The sequence below is a fragment of the Cherax quadricarinatus genome, chromosome 6 (genome assembly GCF_038502225.1).
Source record: "Cherax quadricarinatus isolate ZL_2023a chromosome 6, ASM3850222v1, whole genome shotgun sequence".
In the NCBI taxonomy this organism is placed as follows: domain Eukaryota; kingdom Metazoa; phylum Arthropoda; class Malacostraca; order Decapoda; family Parastacidae; genus Cherax; species Cherax quadricarinatus.
In genome coordinates, this window is record NC_091297.1 from 55,425,709 (window position 1) to 55,444,818 (window position 19,110).

Sequence of the window (19,110 nt, forward strand, 5' to 3'; positions counted from 1 at the left end):
CCACTCTCCTCCTGACGATCTTCTCCATGACCTTGCATACTATACACGTTAGTGATACAGGTCTTTAGTTTAGTGCTTCATGTCTGTCTCCCTTTTTAAAAACTGGGACTACATTTGCCATCTTCCATACCTCAGGGAGTTGCCCAGTTTCAAATGATGTGTTGAAGATCTTTGTTAATGGCACACACAATATCTCTGCTCCCTCTTTAAGGACCCACAGAGAGATGTTGTCTGGTCCCACCGCCTTTGAGGTGTCAAGTTCGCATAGCAGCTTCTTCACCTCCTCCTTGATTATATGTACCTCATCCAGCACTTGCTGGTGTACCCCCCTGTTCTGATTTCCTGGAGTCCAGCTGGTTTCCACTGTAAATACTTCTTTAAATCTCGTGTTTAGCTCCTGACATACCTCTCGGTCGTTTCTTGTGAATTCCCCATCACCCTTCCTCGGTCTGATTACCTGGTCCTTGACTGTTGTTTTCCTCCTGATGTGGCTGTACAACAGCTTCGGGTCAGTCTTGACTTTTGATGCTGTCATTTTCATATTGTCTCTGAGCCTCCCTTCTTAACTGTGCATATTCGTTTCAGGCTCTTCGGCTAATCTCTTTATTTTCCTGAGTTCTCTGTCGTCTGTAACTTTTCCATTCTCTAGTACACCTAGTTTTTGCCTCCCTACACATTTGGGGAAACCAAGGACTCGTTCTGTTCTTCCCATTATTTCTGTTTCCCTTGGGAACAAACCTCTCCTCTGCCTCCTTGCATTTTGTTGCCACATAGTTCATCATTTCTTGTACTGGTTTTCCTGTCAGTTCCCTCTCCCACTGAATGTCTTGAAGGAAGTTCCTCATGCCTGAGTAGTTCCCCCTTTTGTAGTTTGGTTTTTCCCAACCTATTCCCGCTACTCTCTCCACTTGGGGCTCAACTATGTAGTCGAAGCACAGAACCACATGATCACTAGCTCCCAGGGGCATTTCCAGTACCACATCCATTATCTTGGCTCTCCATGTTTCGGGACCCCATGGGGCTCTAGGTTTTCCCAGTCAATTTCCTTGTGATTGAAATCACCCATAACTAGTAACTTTGCTCCCCCCATGTGAGCTCTCCTGGCCACCTCGGCTAGTGTGTCGACCATTGCTCTGTTGCTCTCATCGTATTCTTCTCTTGGCCTCCTGCAGTTCTGTGGTGGGTTGTACATTATCACCTTATGTCCCTCAGACTGGATTGTTCCTACTAAGCAGTCCCTTTCGCCCGTACCATCCATTCCTTCCATTTTCTCAAAACCCCACTGGTTTTTAATGAGCAGTGCAACTCATCCTCCCCCTCTCCTCCCTCTGTCTTTCCTGAGGATTTGATATCCGGATGGAAAAATTGAATCTGTTATTATTCTGGTGAGTTTTCTTTCTGTGAGTGCTGTTATGTCTGGGGATGTCTCCTTGATTCTTCATGCCACTCCTCATACTTATTTGTTATTCCATCTGCATTTGTATACCACACCTTCAACTTTTTTTCTGAGACTGTGGTCTGGGAGGTATATTGGGGTTAGGGAAGTGGGAGACCTGATAAGGAACTATGGGTGGTTGCTGTGGGGGTGGAGTTTGTAATGCAGTGGGTGGGGGCATTGGATGTGGCATGGGTGTTTTGGTTTAGAGTGTTTGGTTGCACTGGGGTTGACCTGGTTGGGGGGCTTCTATAGGAAGTTGTGAGGGAGGATATATTTGATCTTCCTGGGTCTGGATTCTCCTGTCTGTCTTCTCCATCCCCTCTCTTTCCTTCTTTCGCCTTTGTACCATCTCTCTCAGTTTCTGCCTTTAATCTTGTGTTCTGTCGTGGTCGAGATGCACCTTCCTCTATGCTGGCATGTCCCTTAATCATGCTTTCTCCTGCAGGATTCTGTTCCAAGTCGATTCTGCCTTGAAGGTCACTTTCACTGGCCAGGTTCTTTTTTTTACAAACCCCCATATTCTCCGAAAATTTTCTAGCTAGGTCATGTCGTCTTCTCCTATTGCTTTTATGATGCCTTCAATTGCTTTTTTCCCCTTGTTTTCTTGCTTCATATGTTTCCCCTCCAACTTCCTGGAGCCCATACACAAAGACTGACCTCAACCTCCATTGCAGCTTTCCTTTCTTCAGTTTCACTAGCTAATGTACTTGGGCTCAGTGGCCTGTCATTTTCTCTTCTCGGCTTTCCCTGGGCTCTGCTGTGGTCTGTTAGGCCCTCCACATATAGCTTAGCTCTTTCATTTACTACAGTCTCCTCTGATAGAGCTTCTACATGCAGTTTTGCTCCTTCTTTCCCTACAGTTCCCTTATTTGTGGCTGAGGTAGTAGTCTCTGATGTCAATCCCAAAACGTTCTTTAGTTCTTTAGGCTGCTTCAGGTTTTTCAGTTTCTTTTCTAAACTCTGTATCCTAGCCTCTGCTGCTTTGACATGCACCTCCCACTTCCTGCTTTCCATATCTATCCTCTCTTATATTCTCATGCTAAGTTCTTCTAGTTTCTTTTCCCATTCATGTTCCCTTTTCATGAGCTCTGCTGCCCAATCTTCCTTTGCAGCTTCCTCCTCCTGTCCCTCGGTTTTCCTTTCTGCTCTCTGGCAACCCATTTTTGTTTTATCCTGATTGCCTCAGAGTGGGAAACCTATGTAATTCTGTGTGTTAGGTTAGTAGTGTGTATGTCAGAGTGTGGGGGGGGTGAAGGTAGCGGAGGAACTGTGGCTACGTGGGAGAGGAGTAGGGAGGGGGATTTAGGGGGGAATATGGGGAGTGGAAAGGAGGGAGAAGCAAGTGGGTGAGTGGGAGAGGGAGAGGGGGAAGGAGGGAGAGGTGGGGAAGGGGAGGGTGAAAGAGGGAGGGGTGGGATCAAGGGAAGGAGTGAGATGTCGTTGGGGGAGGGGGGAGTGTATGTGTGAGTCTGGATATGTGTGTGTGTGTGTGTGTGTGTGTGTGTGTGTGTGTGTGTGTGTGTGTGTGTGTGTGTGTGTGTTTGGTGTGTGTGTGTGTGTGTATGTGTGTGTGTGTGTGTGTGTGTGTGTGTGTGTGTGTGTGTGTGTGTGTGTGTGTGTGGTGTGTGTGTGTGTGTTTGTGTGTGATTATGTGTGGAATTATGTGTGGGTTTATTATGTGTCTGAAAAGTAGGTGACTTGCGCATTGGAGTGTAATGTGGAGTCTCAGTGATCGCTTGACTGACCACAACTTCTTGTGACCTGACCCCCACCCTCCTGGGACTAGACCTGCACCTACTTACAATGTTGCCCTTTTTGCTTGTTCTGCCACCTAGCTTATAGTAACTTACTCCTTGTTCAATGGATTACTAATTGCTATTCCTTATTGAATACTTGAGTGCCTATTGTTTATCATGCTATGAGAGACCATTCACAATGAACTTGATGGTTAATTGGAACCTGCAACCCCACACCCAAACAACCACTCATAGGTGAATACAGTACTTGCAATGCAGCTGTAGCGGCCTGTAGATTGTCCAGCTCGATGTGACGTCCTTGCGTAGATTCACCTCAATTTCTTCTCGTTATATAATGTACCCTATTCACTTGTATTTCTCTCACTGGTCACACGATTGTTTCAGTTTATCTTTCTTGGGTGACACGTGACAACGTCGCCTTACCACCCACACTAGCCTGCCCGCTCTGACTGCGCCACCACATTTTACTTTCTAGATCACTTACAAAATTGAGGCTCTCCCCGCACTTCTGTGGCTCAGGCAGATTCTAAATCGCTTCTAGGATTGTTCACTACCCTAACACTCTTAGCAACCATTGCAGAACACTTGGGTAGCCCTCAAAAACACTTATATTCGCAGAGCGCGGAAGGCACGACTCGCGCTCGGTGTCCGTACTGTGTACTCACCTAATTGTACTCATCTAATTGTGGTTGCAGGGGTCGAGACTCAGCTCATGGCCCCGCCTCTTCACTGATTGCTACTAGGTCCTCTCTCTCTCTCTGCTTCCTGAGCTTTATCATACCTTTTCATAAAACTATGTATGGTTCCTGCCTCCACTACTTCACTTGCTAGGCTATTCCACTTCCTGACGACTCTATGACTGAAGAAATACTTCCTAATGTCCCTGTGACTCGTCTGAGTCTTCAGCTTCCAGTTGTGACCCATTGTTCCTGTGTCCCCTCTCTGGAACATCCTATCTCTGACCACCTTATCTATTCCCCGCAGTATCTTGTATGTCGTTATCATGTCTCCCCTGACCCTTCTGTCCTCCAGTGTCGTCAGTCCGATTTCCCTCAACCTTTCCTCGTATGACATTCTCCTGAGCTCTGGGACTAGCCTTGTTGCAAACCTTTGTACTTTCTCTAACTTCTTGATGTGCTTGACCAGGTGTGGGTTCCAGACTGGTGCTGCATACTCCAGTATGGGCCTAACATACACAGTGTACAGTGTCTTGAACGATTCCTTATTTAGGTATCGGAACACTGTTCTCAGGTTTGCCAGGCGCCCATATACTGCAGCAGTTATTTGGTTGATGTGTGCCTCCGGTGACGTGCTCGGTGTTATGGGCACCCCGAGGTCTTTCTCCTTGAGTGAGGTCTTTGTCCACCTAGCCTATACTCTGTCTGCGGTCTTCTTTGCCCCTCCCCAATCTTCATGACTTTGCTTTTGGCAGGATTGAATTCGAGAAGCCAGTTTCTGGACCACATGTCCGGTCTGTCCAGGTCTCTTTGCAGTCCTGCCTCATCCTCATCCTATTTAATTCTTCTCATCAACTTCACATCACATGCGAATAGGGACACTTCAGAGTCTAATCCTTCCATCACATTCGCATATATCAAAAATAGCACTGGCCCTAGAACTGACCCCTGTGGGACCCCGCTCGCCACAGGCTCCCACTGTGATACCTCTTCACGTACCATGACTCGTTGCTGCCTCCCTGTCAGGTATTCCCTGATCCACTGCAGTGCCCTCCCTGTTACATGCGCCTGATCCTCCAGCTTCTGCACTAATCTCTTGTGGGGAACTGTGTCAAAGGCCTTCCTGCAGTCTAGGAAAATGCAATCAACCCACCCCTCTCTCTCGTGTCTTACTTCTGTTACCTTGTCATAAAACTCCAGGATGTTTGTGATGCAAGATTTGCCTTCCATGAACCCATGCTGGTTTTCATTTATAATCTTGTTCCGTTCCAGGTGTTCGACCACTCTCCTCCTGATAATCTTCTCCATGACTTTGCACACAATACATGTCAGAGACACAGGTCTGTAGTTTAGCACCTCGTTTCTGTTTCCTTTCTTAAATATGGGGACTACATTTGCTGTCTTCCATTTCTCAGGTAGTTGCCCAGTTTCAAGGGATGTGTTGAAGATTGTGGTTAGAGGCACGCACAGCATCTCTGCTCCTTCTCTAAGGACCCATGGGGAGATGTTGTTCGGTCCCATCGCCTTTGAGGTATCAAGGTCACTTAGCAGCTTCTTCACCTCCTCCTCGGTTGTTCGCATGTCATCCAACACTAGGTGGTATATTCCCTCTTGATGTTCCCTTCTGTACTGACTTCCCACAGCCTTTCCTGTCTCTACTGTAAAAACTTCCTTAAATCTCCTGTTTAGCTCCTCACATACCTCCTGGTCATTTCTTTTGAGTTGTCCCCCTTCTGTCCTTAATCTGATCACCTGGTCTTTGACTGTTGTCTTCCTCCTGATGTGGCTATACAACAGTTTCGGGTCAGTCTTGATTTTCGATGCTATGTCATTTTCATACTGTCGCTGGGTCTCCCTCCTTACCTGTGCATACTCGTTCCTGGCTCTGCGACTGATCTCCCTATTTTCGTGTGTTCTCTGCCTTCTGTACTTTTTCCATTCTCTATTGCACTTTGTTTTTGCCTCCTTACACCGTCGGGTAAACCAGGGGCTCGTTCTGGTCTTCACGTTGTTTCTGTTGCCCTTGGGAATAAACCTTTCCACTGCCTCCTTGCATTTTGTTGTTACATATTCCATCATTTCATTTACTGGCTTTCCTGACAGTTGCCCCGCCTCAAGGGACCTCCTGCAGGAAGTTCCTCAACCCTATGTAGTCCCCTCTTTTATAGTCAGGCTTCTCCCATTCAACTCCTGTTACTCTCTCCACTTGCAGCTCTACTATATATTCAAAGCACAGAACCACGTGGTCGCTAGCTCCTAGGGGACTCTCATACATGATGTCCTCAATGTCCAATCTTGCTGGTTCATCCTCCCCTCTCACTCTGGTAGTGTCCTTAACATGTTGGTGCATGAGGTTTTCTAGCACCACGTGTGTGTACTCACCTAGTTGAGGTTGCGGGGGTCGAGTCCGAGCTCCTGGCCCCGCCTCTTCACTGATCGCTACTAGGTCACTCTCCCTGAGCCGTGAGCTTTATCATACCTCTGCTTAAAGCTATGTATGGATCCTGCCTCCACTACATCGCTTCCCAAACTATTCCACTTACTGACTACTCTGTGGCTGAAGAAATACTTCCTAACATCCCTGTGATTCATCTGTGTCTTCAGCTTCCAACTGTGTCCCCTTGTTACTGTGTCCAATCTCTGGAACATCCTGTCTTTGTCCACCTTGTCAATTCCTCTCAGTATTTTGTATGTCGTTATCATGTCCCCCCTATCTCTCCTGTCCTCCAGTGTCGTCAGGTTGATTTCCCTTAACCTCTCCTCGTAGGACATACCTCTTAGCTCTGGGACTAGTCTTGTTGCAAACCTTTGCACTGTGTGTGTGTGTGTGTGTGTGTGTGTGTGTGTGTGTGTGTGTGTGTGTGTGTGTGTGTGTGTGTGTGTGTGTGTGTGTGTGTGTGTGTGTGTGTGTGCATGAGTATGTGTGTGTGTGTGTGTGTGTGTGTGTGTGTGTGTGTGTGTGTGTGTGTGTGTGTGTGTGTGTGTGTGTGTGTGTGTGTGTGTGTGTGTGTGTATGTGTGTGTGTATATGTGTGTGCATGTGTGTGTATGTGTGTGTGTGTGTGAGCATGTGTGTGTGTGTGTGTGCATGTGTGTGAGCATGTGTGTGTACTCACCTATTTGTACTCACATATTTGTAGTTGCAGGGGTTGAGTCCTACCTCCTGGCCTAGCCTCTTCACCGGTTGCTACTGGGTCCTCTCTCTCCCCGCTCCATGAGCTTCATCATACCTCGTCTCAAAACTATGTATGGTTCCTGCCTCCACTACATCACTTTCTAGGCTATTCCACTACCTGACAACTCTATGACTGAAGAAATACTTCCTAATATCTCTCTGACTCATCTGTGTCTTCAACTTCCAATTGTGACCTCTTGTTTCTGTGTCCCCTCCCTGAAACATCCTGTCTTGCCCATCTTGTCTATTCCACGCAGTATTTTATATGTCGTTATCATGTCTCCCCTGACCCTCCCGTCAGGGCGGTTTCCCTTAACCTTTCTTCATAAGACATTCCCCTTAGCTCTGGAACTAACCTTGTCGCAAACCTTAGCACTTTCTCTAGTTTCTTGACGTGCTTTATCAAGTGCGGGTTCCAAACAGGTGCTGCATACTCCGGTATGGGCCTGACGTACACGGTGTACAGTGTCTTGAACGATTCCTTATTAAGGTATCGGAACGCTGTTCTCAGGTTTGCCAGGCGCCCATATGCTGCAGCAGTTACCTGGTTGATGTGTGCTTCCGTAGACATGCTCGGTGTTATACTCACTCCAAGATCTTTCTCCTTGAGCGAGATTTGCAGTCTTTGGCCACCTTACGTATTCTCTGTCTGCGGTCTTCTTTGCCCTTCCCCAATCTTCATGACTTTGCATTTGGCCGGATTAAATTCGAGAAGCCAGTTGCTGGACCAGGTGTCCAGTCTGTCCAGGTCTCTTTGAAGTTCTGCCCGGTCCTCATCTGATTTAATTCTCCTCATTAACTTCACATCGTTTGCGAACAGGGACACTTCTGAGTCTAACCCTTCCATCATGTCATTCACATATACCAAAAATAGCACTGGTCTTAGGACCGACCCCTGTGGGACCCCGCTCGTAACAGGTGCCCATTGTGATACATCATTGCGTACCATGACTCGTTGTTGCCTCCCTGTCAGGTATTCTCTGATCCATTGCAGTGCCCTTCTTGTTATATGAGCCTGATCCTCTAGCTTCTGCACTAATCTCATGTGAGGAACTGTGTCAAAGGCCTTCTTGCAGTCCAAAAAGATGCAATCAACCCACCCCTCTCTCTCGTGTCTTACTTCTGTTACTTTATCATAAAACTCCAGAAGGTTTGTGACACAGGATTTTCCTTCCATGAATCCATGCTGGTTGGCGTTTATACTCTTGTTCTGTTCCAGGTGCTCCACCACTCTCCTCCTGATAATCTTCCCCATAACTTTGCATACTATACACGTCAGTGACACAGGTCTATAGTTTAGTGCCTCTTTTCTGTCTCTTTTTTTTTAAAAATGGGAACTATATTTGCTGTCTTCCATACCTCAGGTAGTTGCCCAGTTACCAGGGACGTGTTGAAGATTGTGGTAAGTGGCACACACAACATATCCTCTCCCTCTCTAATGACCCATGGGGATATGTAGTCCGGTCCCATTTCCTTTGAGGTATCGATGTCCCTTAGCAGTTTCTTCACCTCCTCCTCATCTGTATGTATGTCATTCAACACTTGTAGGTATATACCTTGCTGGTGTCCCCAACTGGTCTGCCCCCCGAGAGGCCTTCCTGTCTCCACTGTAAATACTTCCTTAAATCTCATGTTGAGCTCCTCACATACCTCTTGATCGTTTCTTGTGAGTTCTCCACCTTCTTTCCCCAGCCTTATCACCTGTTCTTTGTCTGTTGTCTTCCTCCTGATATGGCTATACAGCAGTTTCGGGTCAGACTTGACTTTCGATGCTATGTCGTCTTCGTACTGTCGCTGGGCCTCCCTCCTTATCTGTGCATACTCGTTTCTGGCTCTTCTACTAATCTCCCTATTTTCCTGGGTCCTTTGCCTCGTGTACCTTTTCCATTCTCTGGTGCACTTAGTGTTTGCCTCCCTACACCTTCGGGTAAACCAAGGGCTCGCTTTGGTCTTCCTATTATTTCTGTTTCCCTTGGGAACAAACCTTTCCTCTGCCTCCTTGCACTTTGTTGCTACATATTCCATCATCTCGTTTACTGATTTTCCTACCAGGTCTCTGTCCCACTGAACCTCCTGCAGGAAGTTCCTCATACTTGTGTAGTCCCCCCTTTTGTAGTTTGGCTTTTCCCATTCAGTTCCTGTTTCCTTCTCCACTTGTAACTCTACTACATAATCAAAACTCAGAACCACGTGATCGCTAGCTCCAAAGGGCCTCTCGTAAGTGATATCTTCAATGTCCGAACTGCTCAAGGTGAACACAAGATCCAGTCTTGCTGCCTCATCCTCCCCTCTCTCTCCGGTAGTGTCCCTGTCAAGTTGATGCATGAGATTTTCAAGTACCATATCCATCATCTTGGCTCTCCATGTTTTAGGACCTCCATGTGGCTACAGGTTTTCCCAGTCGATCTCCCTGTGGTTGAAATCGCCCATTACCAGTAACTTTGCTCTGCTCGAGTGAGCTCTTCTTGCCACCTCAGCCGGTGTGTCCACCATCGCCCTGTTGTTTTCTTCGTACTCCTCTCTTGACCTCCTGCAGTTCTGTGGTGGGTTATACATCACTCCAATGACTACTTTATGTTCTCCAGACTGAATTGTACCTACAATGTAGTCTCTTTCTCCAATCACGTCCATGCCTTCCATTTCCTCAAATCCCCATTGGTTTCTTATGAGCAGTGCAACTCCTCCTCCCCCTCTACTCTTGTCTTTCCTCAGGATCTGATATCCCGGTGGGATGATTGCGTCTGTTATTGTCTGAGCGAGTTTTGTTTCTGTGACTGCTATGATGTCTGTTGATTTCTCACTGATTCCTTCGTGCCACTCCTCATGTTCATTCGTTATTCCGTCCGTGTTTGTGAGTAGTCAACTTTTCTACAGGGGGAGGAACTTCCGGTTGGGCCTTTCCCTGGGCGAGGAACTTCCGGTTTGGGCCTTCTACAGAGCGAGGAACTTCCGGTTGGGCCTTCCACTGAGCGAGGTATCCGGTCTAGGGCCAGCAGCTGGAGGGTCACCTTTTCACACCTAGGTGTTACTTCCGGTTTTGACCTTGACCTCGCCCTCGAGACTACCTCACCCTTGACCCCCCCCAACCAATACCCCCGCCCCACGACCCCCCCTTCGCGACCCCCGCCCCGCGCGCCCGCGCGCCCGCGCGCCCGCCCGCGCGCCCGCCCGCGCGCCCCGCCCGCGCGCCCCGCCCCGCGCCGCGCCCGCGCTCTTCGCGAGCCCCGCCCGCGCCTTCTGCTGCGCCTTCTGCAGCGTCGTCCGGATCGCCCCCGCGCCTCGAATTTTTTTCCGATTTTTTTCGAATTTTTTTTGAATTTCATTTTCTTGTGCTCTCCATCTCCTCGGATCAAGTTTTTAAGGTTCCCCCTCTCACTTTCACCCCCATCCCAAAATTTCTCGATATTACCAAGTTTTTGGATTCCCCCCTATGGGGGTTTCGAAATTCTCCATCTCCTTGGATCAAATTTTTGGGTACCCCTCCTTTCACCCCAAATTTTCTCGACAATACCCTGACTCCATCTCCTCGGATCAAGTTTTTTGGATTCCCCCCTATGGGGTTTTCGAAATTCTCCATCTCCTCGGATCAAGTTTTTTGGATTCCCCCCTATGGGGTTTTCGAAATTCTCCAATTCCTCGGATCAAGTTTTTGGGTACCCCTCCTTTCACCCCCCATCCCCAAATTTTCTCGATAATACAAGTTTTGGATACTCCCCCCTATGGGGTTCTCAATATCAAAGTCTCCACTTCCTCGGATCACCCTCCCACTTTCACCCCCCAACCCCAAAAATTTCTCGACAATACCATGACTCCATCTCCTCGAATCAAGTTTTTTGGATTCCCCCCTATGGGGTTTTCGAAATTCTCCATCTCCTTGGATCAAGTTTGTTTGGATTACCCCTCTCACTTTCACTCCCACCCCAAAATTTCTCGATAATACCAAGACTCCATCTCCTCGGATCAAGTTTTTGGAATCCCCCCCCCTCTGGGTATAAGCATTCAAAATAGACTCCTCCTATGGGGGCATGCTTACTACAGGTCTAAACATCTTCCCCTTATTATTTTAAAATGAACTAAAAGTTTCCTCTCATTAAGTCAAATGAACTAAGAAGCGTGTTTACTCGGCGGTCAGTGACGTCACGCGCACACAGGTTGAATCAGGTCGCCCCTATGTCAGTGACGTCACGTGATGACCGCGCACACAGGTTGAATCTTGTCTACCCTTTTACCCACCCTCCCAAACCCTCACACTCCAACCAACACCTCACAATTTTCACTCATAACCCCCCAATTTTTCTCGTTTTAACCCTTTTAGTTCATTAAAGTTAATAAGGGGACACATGCATCAGAAAGTCACCACATCGCTTACATCCACTTTCGTTAAATTCACTACTCACAATTTTACATATTACGAAGTTAAATACGCACTTTTACTTTGAACATCTTCAAAACACTCTCATAAATCATTTGAATACTCACAAAAAATACCTTTATACATTTCCAAACAACACTGAAATACTCCAAAAAACATCATTCGAACACCCCCAAATCACCTCTGAATACTCCCAGAACACCTTCATAAGTACTCTTGCACATCATTTGAACACCTTCATAAGTACTCTCATAATCATTTGTACACCTTCAAAAAACACCTTTGAATACTCACATAAACACCCTTGAACACCTTCAAAACACCTTCAAAGCACTCTCATAATCATTTGAACACACTCAAAACACCTTTGAATAACCTCAAAACACCTTTGAACACCTTCAAAACACCCTTGAACACCTTCAAAACACCCTTGAACACCTTCAAAAACAACATTTGAACACACTCAAAACACCTTTGAACATTTCCAAAACACTATTTGAGTACTCCCAAATAAGATTTGACATCTCTAATTTATCTGCACTTACACATTTTCATTAAATTACAACTCATCCCTCAGTCTCCAGACTAGGCATTTTCTCGTTTTTACCCTTTTAGTTCATTAAAGTTATTAAGGGGACACAATACATCAGAAAAAAAAAAAAGTCACAAAAACTAACTCAAACATTTTACTTTGAACACCCCCAAAAACACTCTCATAATCATTTGTACACCTTCAAAAAACACCTTTGAATACTCACATAAACACCCTTGAACACCTTCAAAACACCTTTGAATAACCTCAAAACACCTTTGAACACCTTCAAAACACCCTTGAACACCCTTGATCACCTTCAAAAAAACAACATTTGAACACACTCAAAACACCTTTGAACACCTTTGAACATTTCCAAACAACACTGAAACACTTCCAAAAACACTATTTGAGTAATCCCAATTACACCACTGATTACTACTAAAACACCGCTGAATTCAATCAAAACACCCTTCAACATCTTCAAAACACCTTTGAACACCTTTGAACATTTCCAAAAACACTATTTGAGTACTCCCAATTACACCACTGATTACTACTAAAACACAGCTGAATTCAATCAAAACACCCTTCAACACCTTCAAACACCCTTGAACACCCTTGATCACCTTCAAAAAAACACATTTGAACACACTCAAAACACCTTTGAACACCTTTGAACATTTACAAAACACTATTTGAGTACTCCCAATTACACCACTGAATACTACTAAAACACCGCTGAATTCAATCAAATCACCCTTCAACACCTTCAAAACACCTTTGAACACCTTTGAACATTTCCAAAACACTATTTGAGTAATCCCAATTACACCACTGATTACTACTAAAACACCGCTGAATTCAATCAAAACACCCTTCAACACCTTCAAACACCCTTGAACACACTCAAAACACCCTTCAACACCTTCAAAACACCTTTGAACACCTTCAAAACACTCTTGAACACCTTCAAAACACTCTCATAATCATTTGAACACACTCAAAACACCTTTGAATAACCTCAAAACACCTTTGAACACCTTCAAAACACCCTTGAACACCCTTGATCACCTTCAAAAAAACAACATTTGAACACACTCAAAACACCTTTGAACACCTTTGAACATTTCCAAACAACACTGAAACACTTCCAAAAACACCATTTGAGTACTCCCAAATACACCACTGAATACTAAAACACCACTGAATACACTCAAAACACCACCAAAATCACCATAAACTAAGATCAACACCCACATCCCACAACACCCACAACCCACAACACCCACAATTTTTTCTCGTTTTATCTAATTTCATCAGAAAGTCACAACACCCACACCTCCCATTTTTTTCTCGTTTTAACCCTTTTAGTTCATTAAAGTTAATAAGGGGACACACTACATCAGAAAAAGTCACAAAAACAACTCACTTATAACGTCTTTTCGGTATCTCTAGTTCGACAACAACACCCACATCCCACATCACCCACATCCCACATCCCACACACAGACACACACACACACACACACACACACACACACACACACACACACACCCTAACCTAGCCTAACCTAACCTAACTTATCCTAACCTAACCTAACCTAACCTAACCTAACCTAACCTAACCTAACCTAACCTAACCTAACCTAACCCAACCTAACCTAACCTAACCTAACCTAACCTAACCTAACTTATCCTAACCTAGCCTAACCTAACCTAACCTAACCTTACCTAACTCATCCTAACCTAACCTAACCTAGCCTAACCTAACCTAACTTAACCTAACCTAACCTAACCTAACCGAACCTACCCTAACCTAACCTTACCTAACATAACCTAACCTAGCCGAACCTAACCTAACCTAACTTAACCTAACCCAACCTAACCTAACCTAGCCTAACCTAACCTAACCTAGCCTAACCTAACCTAACCTAACTTAACCTAACCCAACCTAACCTAACCTAACCTAGCCTAACCTAACCTAACCTAACCTAACCTACTCTAACCTAACCTAACCTAACCTATCTTAACCTTACCTAACCTAACCTTGCCGAACCTATCCTAACCTAACCTAAAATATATTGGAACACTTCCAAAATACATTAGAGTACTCCAGAATTACTTTGAACGACTCCATTTTGGATATATCCAAATTAGTTTTGAAAACTTTATCGTAAAATCGAACATTATTTTCTTGTTGGTAAACACACTCAATGGTAGAAATATTTACTCGATTTCCGAATAGAAACACTTTCCTCGCTCTGAGAGACTCATTGTGGGTCACCCCAACACATGGTGTAATGCGGTTCACACCCATGGTAGAACATAACACCTGCGTCAACTCAGGACAGACAGACGCCATGAAATGCGGGAAACATCCAAGGTAGAAAATCATCTCTTTCCAGACCAACTGTCTATCCTAACCTAACCTAACCTAACCTAATTCCTAACCTAACCTAACCTCACCTAACCGAACCTAACCTAACTCCATCAATCACCTCTATCCTAACCTAACCTAACCTAACCTAACCCAACCTAACTCCATCAAACACCTCTATCCTAACCTAACCTAACCTAACCTAACCCAACCTAACTCCATCAAACACCTCTATCCTAACCTAACCTAACCTATCCTAACCTAACCTAACCCCATCAAACACCTCGAATACTACCTAACTTAACCTAACCTAACCTTACCTAACCTACCGAACCTAACCTAACCTAACCTAACCTATCCTAACCTGTCCTAACCTAACCTAACCTATCCTAACCTAACCTAACCTAACCTAACCCAACTTATCCTAAGCTAACCTAACCTAACTTATCCTAACCTAACCTATCCTAAGCTAACCTAACCTAAAATAACGAACCTAACCTAACTTATCCTAATCTAATCTAACCTAACCTAACTTATCCTAACCTAACCTAACTTATCCTAACCTAACCTAACCTAACCTAACCTAAAATAACCTAACCTAACTTATCCTAACCTACTCACTTTACTTTGAACACCTTCAAAACACTCTCATACATCATTTGAGACCCCCTTTTCTCAATATCTCTCATCCACAACCTTTATCATCTCACTACAGAACAACCCCAAGATTACTTCGAACACTCTCATAAAGCATTTGAGTACTCACATAAACACCTTTGAACATTTCCAAACAACACTGAAGCACTTCCAAAATATCATTTTGATTACTCCCAAATAAGATTTATCATCTCTAATTTATCTACACTTACACATTTCATTAAATTACAACACATCCACCAAACTCCTCCCTCAGTCTCCAGACTTTACAACATTAGCACAAAAAAAAACTAACTCATACACTTATGACATGAGACATTACCATATCTAACACACTGACTAACTTTGAACCAACTCTGAACACCACTGATCTTCTTCAAAAAATGCTCTGCACATCATTTGAACACCTTCAAAAAAAACACCATCAAACACCTCCGAATACTCCCAAAAAAACACTACTGATTACTACCAAATCACCACTGAATACTACCAATCACCGGCAAAATCACCAGAAACTAAGTTTAACATCACCATCTAACATCCTTTTTATAGAAATCCCCTCAAATCACTATAACCAAGAACTCCCTCCCCATTTGGCGCATGAAAAAAAAAATGCATGAACACAAACCTAATACGCAAACACTTAGTACATGATCTCCATCAACTGAAAACATATCTTGTACACACACATAATATAAGACAATCACCAACTACAATCACCCATGTTCACTTACCTCAAAATCACTAATATCACAGAAAACAATCATTTTTATAAACATTTCACACACACACACACAAAAAAAAAATCATATTTGACAATATCTAAGCGCACTCACCTCACTACCACCAACACACGATGTCTCACCTCACAGGACCGACGAGCTCACCTCCAGTGACGTCACACTCCCATTGTGTTACTTGGTGGTTGGTAACATCACACCTAACCCCCCTTGTTTCAACCTGTTGTACCCCACATTATCTAAGAACACTATATCCAAGACGATTACCAGATTTTATGATCCCCAACACCAAGATCACAGAAAACACACATTTTTATAATTATTCACACAAAAATCACGATCACCATTTCCATATCATGTTTACCGTCATCTATCAACACTAATCACCAAGATCACCAAAAAAATCTAAGATCATGCATCTCAAAACTACTATGATCACTGAAAACACTTATTTTTAAACATTCGCACAAAAATAAGACATACACAAAAATACCACAACACTTCCACCAACATCTATAACATAACATGAGCACTATAACATATCACTATCACAAAAAAAAAAAATAATACACAGACACCCACATATTATACATTTCAATTGCAAATTTAAGACATGAGACATACACACCAAATCTAAGACATTCACCTCCAACTAAGACATACACATCACCCTTAAAACTTCCTTCCTTATTCATTCCGTATATCTCCTAGAGCTGTTTTAACCCCCGACGGTTCCATCACGACGCAGGAGCCAGAGGAACCATCACCACTCCAACACCACCTACTACACTCTGGCTCCTACGTCGTGATGGAACCGTCGGGGTTAAAACAGCTCTAGGAGATATACGGAATGAATAAGGAAGGAAGTTTTAAGGGTGATGTGTATGTCTTAGTTGGAGGTGAATGTCTTAGATTTGGTGTGTATGTCTCATGTCTTAAATTTGCAATTGAAATGTATAATATGTGGGTGTCTGTGTATTATTTTTTTTTTTTGTGATAGTGATATGTTATAGTGCTCATGTTATGTTATAGATGTTGGTGGAAGTGTTGTGGTATTTTTGTGTATGTCTTATTTTTGTGCGAATGTTTAAAAATAAGTGTTTTCAGTGATCATAGTAGTTTTGAGATGCATGATCTTAGATTTTTTTGGTGATCTTGGTGATTAGTGTTGATAGATGACGGTAAACATGATATGGAAATGGTGATCGTGATTTTTGTGTGAATAATTATAAAAATGTGTGTTTTCTGTGATCTTGGTGTTGGGGATCATAAAATCTGGTAATCGTCTTGGATATAGTGTTCTTAGATAATGTGGGGTACAACAGGTTGAAACAAGGGGGGTTAGGTGTGATGTTACCAACCACCAAGTAACACAATGGGAGTGTGACGTCACTGGAGGTGAGCTCGTCGGTCCTGTGAGGTGAGACATCGTGTGTTGGTGGTAGTGAGGTGAGTGCGCTTAGATATTGTCAAATATGATTTTTTTTTTTGTGTGTGTGTGTGAAATGTTTATAAAAATGATTGTTTTCTGTGATATTAGTGATTTTGAGGTAAGTGAACATGGGTGATTGTAGTTGGTGATTGTCTTATATTATGTGTGTGTACAAGATATGTTTTCAGTTGATGGAGATCATGTACTAAGTGTTTGCGTATTAGGTTTGTGTTCATGCATTTTTTTTTTCATGCGCCAAATGGGGAGGGAGTTCTTGGTTATAGTGATTTGAGGGGATTTCTATAAAAAGGATGTTAGATGGTGATGTTAAACTTAGTTTCTGGTGATTTTGCCGGTGATTGGTAGTATTCAGTGGTGATTTGGTAGTAATCAGTAGTGTTTTTTTGGGAGTATTCGGAGGTGTTTGATGGTGTTTTTTTTGAAGGTGTTCAAATGATGTGCAGAGCATTTTTTGAAGAAGATCAGTGGTGTTCAGAGTTGGTTCAAAGTTAGTCAGTGTGTTAGATATGGTAATGTCTCATGTCATAAGTGTATGAGTTAGTTTTTTTTTGTGCTAATGTTGTAAAGTCTGGAGACTGAGGGAGGAGTTTGGTGGATGTGTTGTAATTTAATGAAATGTGTAAGTGTAGATAAATTAGAGATGATAAATCTTATTTGGGAGTAATCAAAATGATATTTTGGAAGTGCTTCAGTGTTGTTTGGAAATGTTCAAAGGTGTTTATGTGAGTACTCAAATGCTTTATGAGAGTGTTCGAAGTAATCTTGGGGTTGTTCTGTAGTGAGATGATAAAGGTTGTGGATGAGAGATATTGAGAAAAGGGGGTCTCAAATGATGTATGAGAGTGTTTTGAAGGTGTTCAAAGTAAAGTGAGTAGGTTAGGATAAGTTAGGTTAGGTTATTTTAGGTTAGGTTAGGTTAGGTTAGGATAAGTTAGGTTAGGTTAGGATAAGTTAGGTTAGGTTAGATTAGATTAGGATAAGTTAGGTTAGGTTCGTTATTTTAGGTTAGGTTAGCTTAGGATAGGTTAGGTTAGGATAAGTTAGGTTAGGTTAGCTTAGGATAAGTTGGGTTAGGTTAGGTTAGGTTAGGTTAGGATAGGTTAGGTTAGGTTAGGACAGGTTAGGATAGGTTAGGTTAGGTTAGGTTAGGTTCGGTAGGTTAGGTAAGGTTAGGTTAGGTTAAGTTAGGTAGTATTCGAGGTGTTTGATGGGGTTAGGTTAGGTTAGGATAGGTTAGGTTAGGTTAGGATAGAGGTGTTTGATGGAGTTAGGTTGGGTTAGGTTAGGTTAGGTTAGGTTAGGATAGAGGTGTTTGATGGAGTTAGGTTGGGTTAGGTTAGGTTAGGTTAGGTTAGGATAGAGGTGATTGATGGAGTTAGGTTAGGTTCGGTTAGGTGAGGTTAGGTTAGGTTAGGAATTAGGTTAGGTTAGGTTAGGTTAGGATAGACAGTTGGTCTGGAAAGAGATGATTTTCTACCTTGGATGTTTCCCGCATTTCATGGCGTCTGTCTGTCCTGAGTTGACGCAGGTGTTATGTTCTACCATGGGTGTGAACCGCATTACACCATGTGTTGGGGTGACCCACAATGAGTCTCTCAGAGCGAGGAAAGTGTTTCTATTCGGAAATCGAGTAAATATTTCTACCATTGAGTGTGTTTACCAACAAGAAAATAATGTTCGATTTTACGATAAAGTTTTCAAAACTAATTTGGATATATCCAAAATGGAGTCGTTCAAAGTAATTCTGGAGTACTCTAATGTATTTTGGAAGTGTTCCAATATATTTTAGGTTAGGTTAGGATAGGTTCGGCAAGGTTAGGTTAGGTAAGGTTAAGATAGGTTAGGTTAGGTTAGGTTAGAGTAGGTTAGGTTAGGTTAGGTTAGGTTAGGCTAGGTTAGGTTAGGTTAGGTTGGGTTAGGTTAAGTTAGG